Source organism: Haematobia irritans, chromosome 2 (assembly GCF_050003625.1).
Source record: "Haematobia irritans isolate KBUSLIRL chromosome 2, ASM5000362v1, whole genome shotgun sequence".
NCBI classification, from domain to species: Eukaryota; Metazoa; Arthropoda; class Insecta; order Diptera; family Muscidae; genus Haematobia; species Haematobia irritans.
Genome location: NC_134398.1, coordinates 197,178,923 through 197,188,183, shown reverse-complemented (window position 1 = coordinate 197,188,183; position 9,261 = coordinate 197,178,923).

The following is a 9,261-nucleotide window of genomic DNA, read 5'->3' as shown; positions in this document are numbered from 1 at the left end:
TTTGGACCCCTGGTCATATGAGTGAAAATCGGACGGAAGATATATATGGGATCCATATCTAAATCTGAACCTATTTCAACCAAATTTGGCACAATTACCGATACTACTAAACGTACTCCTAGTGCAAAATTTGAAGGAAATCACGGCAAAACCCTGAATTTTGAGGCCATAGAAGTTCAAATCGGTCGAAAGATATATATAGGAGCTATATCTAAATCTGAATCGATTTTGACCATATTTGGCACATACAATAGTATCGTTAAAAGTAGCGCTTGTGCAAAATTTGAAGCAAATCACGACAAAACTCTGGCTTTTGTGGCCATATAAGTTCAAATCGGACGAAAGATATATATGGGAGCTATATCTAAATTTGAACCGATTTCAATCAAATTTACCAAGCATTGGTAGAATGTCAATTCTACCCTCTGTGCAAAATTTCACGAAGATCTGTAGTAAACTTTGGCCTCTGTGGTCATATGAGTCTAAATCGGACGAAAGATATATGTGGGAGCTATATCTAAATCTGAACCGATTTGGCTGATATTTTGCAAGATTTTCGAAATGCATACAATATTTGGATGCACGGTACTTCAAGAAAATCTGTTGATAAACACGCTGACTATGACCAAATCGGGGATAAATATATATGGCAACTATATCTAAATCTGAACCGATTTTTTCCAAAACCAATAGCGATTGTCTCTGTCCCAAGAAACGACCCTATGCCAAATTTGAGGACTTAAATTGCGAGCTGTACTTTGTGCACAAAATTACATATACAGACAGACGGACGGACAGACAGACAGACGGACATCGCTAAATCGACTCAGAATTGAATTCTAAGCCGATCGGTATACTAAAAGATGGGTCTATGACCACTATTTCTTGGCGTTACATACAAATGCACAAACTTATTACACCCTGTACCACAGTAGTGGTGAAGGGTATAAATATGGAAACATTTAAATCTGAAGCAATTTTAAGGAAACTTCGCAAAAGTTTATTTATGATTTATCGCTCGATATATATGTATAAGAAGTTTAGGAATATTAGAGTCATTTTTACAACTTTTCTACTAAGCATTTAATTTAACAAGCAAAATATTTTATTTTGACCATTTTTGTCAAAATCAGAAAAACATATATATGGGAGCTATATCTAAATCTGAACCGATGTCAACCAAATTTGTCACGTATAGCTACAATGCTAATTTTACTCTCTGTGCAAAATTTCAACTAAATCGGAGTTACAAATTGTCCTCTGTGGTCATATGAGTGTAAATCGGGCGAAAGCTATATATGGGAGATATATCCAAATCTGAACCGATTTCAACCAAATTTGGCACGCATAGTTACAATGCTAATTCTACTCCCTATGCAAAATTTCAACCAAATCGGAGCAAAAAATTGGCCTCTGTGGGCAAATGAGTGTAAATCGGGCGAAAGCTATATATGGGAGCTATATATAAATCTGAATCGATTTGGCTGATATTTTGCAAGTTTTTCGAGACGCATAAAATATTCGGATGTACGGAATTTGAGGAAGATCGGTTGATATACACGCCAATTATGACCAGATCGGTGAAAAATATATATGGCAGCTACATCTAAATCTGAACCGATTTTTTCCAAAATCAATAGGGATCGTCTTTGAGCCGAAACAGGACCCTATAGAAAATTTTAGGACAATCGGACTAAAACTGCGATCTGTACTTTGCACACAAAAAAATACACCAACAGACAGACAAACAGACAGACAGACGGATAGACAGACAGACAGACAGACGGACATCGCTAAATCGACTCAGAATTTAATTCTAAGCCGATCCGAATACTAAAAGGTTGGTCTATGATTACTCCTTCTTGGCGTTACATACAAATGCACAAATTTATTATACCCTGTACCACAGTAGTGGTGAAGGGTATAAAAAGTGTTGTTCCACCAAGACAACGCACCGTGCCACAAGTCGTTGAGAACGATGGCAAAAATTCATGAATTGGGCTTCGAATTGCTTCCCCACCCACCGTACTCTCCAGATCTGGCCCCCAACGATTTTCTCTTGTTGTCAGACCTCAAAAGGATGCTCGCAGGGAAAAAATTTGGCTGCAATGAAGAGGTGATCACTGAAACTAAGGCCTATTTTGAGGCAAAACGGAAGGAGTACTACCATAATGGTATCAAAACATTGGAAGGTCGTTATAATCATTGTATCGCTCTTGAAGGGAACTATGTTGAATAATAAAAACGAATTTTGACAAAAAAAAAAAAAAAATGAGTTTTCTTTGTTAGACCGGGGACTTATCAGCCAACCTGTTATTTTGCGCCCGTTTTTGAAAAATTTGCCCCTTATAACGTTATTTTTGACCATAGTGGCCTCATTTATTAATCGATCTTACACAAATTTAGCAAAAGGTAATCTCCTGTAATATCAGCAATACCTGCAAAACATAATCGAAATCCGTTCAGTTTTAGATATAGTTCCCATAAATATGTATCGCCCAATTTAGTAGCCGATCCTACTCTAATTTAGCACAAGATAACCTTCTGTGGTATGAACGAAATCTGGAAAATATGATCCAAATCGGTTCAGATTTAGATATAGCTCCCATATATATGCATCGATCGATTTTCCTAAATTTGGCAATTGTACTCTTGTTTATTAACCAATGTTGCTCAAATTTCAAATGTACATGTATTAGCCGATCATATGCAGACTTACATAAATCCATTGTCCTATTTTCAGAAATTTGGATTTATTACTACACTAATTGAGCGATTTCCTCTTTTTTAATAATGGACTCAATATTAGCAGCATACTAACTCTGTAGGTGCAAAATCAATTATTGTTCATATTGTGTTCATATTGTGATAAACCTCCCATGAGCCCCTTTAGTTCTTAAATACGGAAATGGGGTTTCCCCAAACCATTCATACCCCTCAAACAATGTTTAATAATTCAGTAGGGGTGGTTTACGGTTTGATATAGCCAGACCCGCCCGACTTTCTACTTTACTTACTTGTTTGTTTTAAAAGTTAAACATTTTTAAGCTAAATTAAATGTTTTCGTTTTTCTTTTCATATCCACTGTAATGGATTTGCAAAAAGACCCACCCTTTATGCGTGGTCTTTGTATGCATGACTCCCGGAATATATGGAAGTGTTGGTTTTACCAAAGAGCAGCTTTGAGATACAAGAAGCAAATGCCAGAATGAACTCTTATCTACTCTATAATAAACTTTAATTATATTTAATGGTGTTCATTCAGACAAAATTATGGTGGTATGATGTACAAAAAAAATGAATTATAAGACTGCTTCAAAGTTTAATATAACAACTTCCGCCAATAGTGTTAGTGGTATAAAGAATCAATTTAAATTTGAAATATTGTTGTATAAACTTAAATATAAAGCAATCAAAATACATGGGGGAAAATTTATATAATTTTCTTAAGGTTCAATAAGTTTCTTTTATACACGTTCCATTGAAGGCAGAAAGCTAAGAGTAAAGCAATATCGAAGTTTAATCAATTGAAGTGAAATTTGTTAATATTACGAGCGGGGGAATAGTAAGGATATTTGAATTTAAAAACACTTGTAACGACGTGTTTACACTTTGAAGCTGGGGCAAACTCAGGGTGTCCAGGGTCGTTACAAAATATTTATATTTCCACAGAAAGAGAAAACACTGACCAGGCTTTATTTATGTTTTCAATCAACGTTATAATTTTATTGGTCTCATACACAACATTAACACTATATTCACACACATCTACATAAACACAGATTCGTACGGCCAGAGACGATGGACGAAGATGCGGACGTAGATAAACGGCTTACGGCGTCGATCCGATGCTAAACTGATGACAGGCCACAGAGATAGTAACGATGGCGCAGTTGTAACAACAACCACGGACGGCAGCGACGGAGCGGTTGTAACGACAACCACTACCGGCGACGATGACGCAGTTGTAAAGACAACCACGGCCGGCAACGGCGATGATGCGCAGTTGTAACAACAACCACGGGCAGCAGCGGCGATGATGCGCAGTTGTAACAACAACCACGGGCGGCAGCGACGGAGCGGTTGTACAGACAACCACTACCGGCGACGATGACGCCGTTGTAACAACAACCACGGGCGGCAGCGACGGAGCGGTTGTAACGACAACCACTACGGGCGACGATGGCGTAGTTGTAACAACAACCACGGGCGGCAGCGACGATGATGCGCAGTTGTAACGACAACCACGGGCGGCGGCGATGGAGCGGTTGTAAAGACAACCAGAACCGGCGACGGTGCGCAGTTGTAACAACAACCACTGATTACCGGGGCACGAGTGTTAGAAAAGGGGAAGTTACAACTTTCCCACTTCACTAGCAGTCTAAATAGTAATATTTTGGTCACTGCGTTACAACGTTATGATCCCAAAATAGTCCTACCTGTTGGCCGGCTACTGGCGAACTGACTCCTCCTGTGCAAATGCTCGCCTTTTATATGCTCGCACACATCCCCGCGATGCCAACTTACTGGTGGTACTGGTGTTGCCAATGCTTCTAAAATATTGTCGATGCACCCCTACATCGTTAATGTTTGGTTTCTCCGCCAGGGTACTTTCCGTTACCCACAGAAAACATTCAAATGAATATCAAATTTAATTAGTTTTCTTTATAACATTGATTAAAGAAAACAATTTCAATAGATATAATAAAACGATGTGGACAAAAACGAGTAGACGACTTTTGTCCTCACACACTAATAGAGGAAGCTTCGTTATACTAAGGATATTTGTCATACAAATTAAGTCAGTGGTACAATTCCTTAAATGCAATACAATTTAATGATTCTCTATAAGAAATTGCGAACACATTGTTGTGATCGTTATCTGGGTCGCATTTTTAGACCAATGAACTTAAAATTTGACACAAGTTTGTGTGTTTGGGTCAAAATATAACCCTGTTGAACCCTGTTGGTTTAATATATATCTTCCATATATACCTTTCACCGGAGTTAGACTCATATGACCGCAGAGTGTAACGTGACAAAAATTGGCTTATAACTTTTTACGTACAAAAGTGCCTTAGTCCATATTACCTTAGATTATTAACGCTACCTACGTCACCCAATAGCCAACAAACCAACACATACGCACACACAACCCACCATTAGGTAATATCATTAAACGCTTAGTGGCTGTGGGTTGCTACATAGGAGTGATTTATTGTGACAAGAATTAATTGATTACTTCATTCAAGCAGGGACAATTCCCAGTATTTTCATTGTAAGCATTACTTATATGGTGTTCGTTTTTGCCAACCAAAGTCAGACTCGGATCGGCCATTGATTGAAACTTGGGACAAACACCTGCATCTGAGTCTAACTCGGGACAAACATCTACTGTATACATCTGAGTGGCTCATTGCATATCGTTCCGCTCGAAGTTCGGTGATATTTTCTTTCCGTCGTCTTTGGAATTTATTCCCAGACCAAAATAAATATTGCACAGAGACCTTCTGGCCTACTGTTCCACCACAGAGAGCTTCTGGCCTACTGTTCCACCACAGAGACCTTCTGGCCTACTGTTCGCTTGTAGATTAGCTATTAGCCGTAGTAGTAGGTTGCATGATAGTCGTCAGTAATACTAAACACCGACCTTGACTGATTACCGACCCGAGGCTGATCCCGACTTTCACGCCACTGCCACATCGCCTCTATAACAATCAACTGAACCAACACTAGCAACAGCGAGAATGTCGAAAATCTTATCAGCGGTTCCCGATCATCTAAAAATTGATAAACAAGCAAGTTCCCGATCAACCACAAATCGACGAATGCCGAACTTCCCAATCGCCAACGAGCCGAACTACTCAGCAACGTCCAAGCAACCACTTCTCAACGAATCATAAACTACCGAGCATCAACTATCGAGAATTCAACGAATCATCAACTACCGAATCATCAACTACCGAGCATAGACGAACCGATGTTCTCATCCACTACCAATTACAAACGACGTTCTCATCACTACTGATCATCAATGAACCCAATTTATCGCCGTCAAGGAATTATCAACTAACCGAATTCCTCATCAATTAGCGAAGCTCCAGGAGCCGACATCATCATCAGGGTGTGCATTTTGATCCGATTGGACCAAAATTGGTCCAAAAAATTATTCACTTCTAAATTTGGTTCGATAGAATTTGGTTGATTTTGGTCCATTTTCGTCAAATCGGTAATTTTTCAAAATTTTCAATAGAAATAAAATGTATTTTACTTTAAAAAAAAATTTTTTTAAAGAAATTTTGTATGGATACAAAATTTTGCGAAAATTTTATACAGAAATAAAATTTTGCGATAATTTTTTATAGAACAACAAAAATGACAAAAATTCCTATAGAAATGAAAAATTGAAAAAAAAATCCTATAAAAATAAAATTTTAACAAAATTTCTTATAGAAATAAAATTTTGACAAAACTTGTAATATAAATAACATTTTGACAAAATTTCCCATAGAAATAAAATTTTGACAAAATATTCTATAGAACTAAAATGTTGAAAAAAATTACCTTTAAAATTAAAATTTGAAGAAAATTTTCTATCAAAATAAAAAATAAAAATTTCCTATAAAAATAAAATTTTAACAAAATTTCTTATAGAAATGAAATTTTGACAAAACTTGCTATAGAAATGACATTTTGACAAAATTTCCCATAGAAATAAAATTTTGACAAAATATTCTATTGAAATCAAATTGTGATAAAATTTTCTATACAAATAAAATTTTAATAAAATTTTCTATAGAACTAAAATGTTGAAAAACATTACTTTTAAAATTAAAATTTGAAGAAAATTTTCTATAAAAATAAAAAAATAAAATTTTCTATAAAAATAAAAATTTCCTATAAAAATAAAATTTTAACAAAATTTCTTACAGAAATGAAATTTTGACAACATTTCCCATAGAAATAAAATTTTCACAAAATCAAATTGTGATAAAATTTTCTATACAAATAAAATTTTGATTAAATTTTCTATAGAACTAAAATATTGAAAAAAAAAATACTTTTAAAATTAAAATTTGAAGAAAATTTTCTATAAAAATAAAATTTTAACAAAATTTTCTTTGGAAATAAAATTTTGACAAATTTTTTCTATAGAAATTAAATTTTAACAAAATTTTCTATAGAAATAAAATTTTGACGAAATTTTTCTATAGAAATAAAATTTTGACAAAATTCTTTTATCGAACTAAAATTTTGACAAAATTTTCTGTAGTAATAAAATTTTGACAAAATCTCAATAGCAATAACATTTTGACAAAATTTTCATAGAAATAAAATTTTGGCAAAATTTTATATAGAAACAAAATTTTGACAAAATTTTTCTATAGAAATAATATTTTGACAAAATTTTCTATGGAAATAAAATTTTGACAAAATTTTTCTATAGAAATAAAATTTTGGCAAAATTTTCTATAGAAACAAAATTTGACAACACTTTTCTATAGAAATAAAATTTTGGCAAAATTTTTTATAGAAATAAAATTTTGACAATTTTTTCTATAGAAATAAAATTTTGACAAAAATTTATATAGAAATAAAATTTTGAAAAAATTTGCTATAGAAATAAAATTTTTACAAAATTTTCTATACAAAAAAATAAATGTTGAAAAAAATTTCTATAGAAATAAAATTTTGGCAAAATTTTCTATAGAATTAAAATTTTGACAAAAAATAAAAATTTTCTATAGAAAAAATTTTTAATTTTCTATCGAAATACAATTTGGACAGAATTTTGTATAGAAATAAAAATTTGACAAAATTTTCTATAGAAAAAATGACAAAATTTTAAAATTTTGACAACATTTTTCTATAGAAACAAAATTTTGGCAAAATTTTCTATTGAAATAAAATTATGTTAAAATTTTCTATACAAATATAATTTTGGCAAAATTTTATATAAAAAATAAAATTGTACGAAATATTTTATAGAAATAAAAATTTGGAAAAATTTTCTATAGATATAAAATTTTGGCAAATGTTGAACTAAAATGTTGAAAAAAAATACCTTTAAAATTAAAACTTGAAGAAAATTTTCTATAGAAATAAAATTTTAACAAAATTTTCTATGGAAATAAAATTTTGACAAAATTTTTCTATAGAAATAAAATTTTGGCAAAATTTTCGATAGAAATAAAATTTTGAAAAAAATTTCCATAGAAATAAAAATTTGACAAAATTTTCTATCGTAGCAAAATTTTAACTTTTATATGCTTTTTTAATGTTATTTGGAAAAATTATCCGCTGGTTCGAATTTTGGTCCACTTATGGAAAAATGTTGGTCCAAAATAAAATTTCGTTGTGGAAACACTTGTCGTCATACATCACTGTTCATCAACAATCTGAATACTCAACAACGACCAACCACCAAGAATCCGACGCACCCATCTACGAACCGTATATCTCATCAAATCATTACGAAGACACCACCCAGCAAAAAAATTTCAGCAAAAAAATTTGGAAGTTCTTCCAAAGGCACAACTTTAAAAGCACTTCCAGAAGATGCACTCCCAACGATGTTCTTTATTTTAACTACCCAGGAAGTTCTTTCAGTCAATTTTTTATAACATGCTTTTTTCATACTTTTAATGGGTAATTTTAAGTTTTTTTTTGTTTCAAATAGGTTAAAAACAGAGTAAGAATTCATAAAATGGTACAAATCAATTAAATTTTGTTGAAAAAAAAATTCTAAATCCAAGCTGAAAAAATTGTGAATTTTTGAAAATATTTGAGGTCAAAAGTTTCAGACAAGCGTTAGAATCCATTAAAAATTATAAAAAAATATAAAAATTATTTATTTGACAAAATGTCACAAAATTTTTTTATTTACATTTAAAACATTGAATTCGGATCACACCTGAAGAAGTGATGCAAATTTACTGCAACGGCTGTTGAAATGGAGAACTTCCGTTCTTTGACAAGCCCATGTTAAATTCATCGCTTCTGCGTCAATTTTGCACCACTTCCGGATCGAAAAAGAACAATTTCATTACTTTTTTGGCTGGGCAGTTGCCATATCGGCGACATTCCGAATGCATGCTCCCATCAGACTCGGATCATATTAGAGAGATTGGCAAATATCACACAATTAGATTGTAAAGTAGTTTTTTATCAATAAAACCGAATTAATAAATATTTAACTCGAAATAGGTAAACATTTGTGGTCTTATTCCGAAAGTTTTAGTGGATTCTTACGGAGACCCT